The following is a 941-nucleotide window of genomic DNA, read 5'->3' as shown; positions in this document are numbered from 1 at the left end:
GTGCGCGTGTGCGTGCGTTATGAGTGTGTTTGTGTATTATATATGTATACGTATTCCAACATAGTGAGTAATATTAGGAATCAATCAGCTAAATGATTCCTTCGTAGATTTACTGAGCGATTGATTAATCCGCTAATCCATAACCAATCCTTTGGACATAGTTTCATTTCTCAAGTATTTTTCTCAGAAAACAAAGAGTTGGTTTCCAGCCTAACATGATACTCTGATTGTCATTTAGACAATGTATGTATGTATGTATGTGTGTATGTATGTACGTATGTATGCATGTATACATTTATGTATGTATGTGCGTATGTATGCATGCATGCATGTATGTGTATATATATATGTATGTATACATGCATGTGTGAATGTATGTACGTATGTATGCATGTATGTATGCGTGCATGCATGCATGTATCTATGTATGTATGTATGCATGTGTGAATGTATATCTAGTCACTCTTATTTTCGGGGTAGGGCTTATATTAAAAACATCCTAGAAAATCATGGTGGGGCTTATTTTCAGAGTAGGTTTTATTTTTGGGGAATCACAATACATATATACACTCACTAACTCAATCATATTTTCAAAAATTCTTGGAAATTTGACGTCGACAAAAATGCCAGTGACTTACTGAATGTCCGGTTTGAATTCTATGAAAAAGAACTTCAGTAAATCTTAAAGATTAATGAATGAACACTCAAACATACATTCATACACACATTGAATACAGATATGAATATTCATATACATACTTATCTTTGTAAGCTACAGTGTAGGTGGAGAAAAGGTGCGGTCTAACATGTCGATAGGCAAATTAACAGACAAGCGCAAACGCTTACTGGCACTCATACATAAATACATACATGCATACATACATAGACATAACTACGCACGCACACACACACGCACACGCACCTGCGCGCGTGTGCTGTAT

This window comes from Octopus bimaculoides, chromosome 10, assembly GCF_001194135.2.
Source record: "Octopus bimaculoides isolate UCB-OBI-ISO-001 chromosome 10, ASM119413v2, whole genome shotgun sequence".
NCBI classification, from domain to species: domain Eukaryota; kingdom Metazoa; phylum Mollusca; class Cephalopoda; order Octopoda; family Octopodidae; genus Octopus; species Octopus bimaculoides.
Note: the sequence above shows the minus strand (reverse complement) of the source record.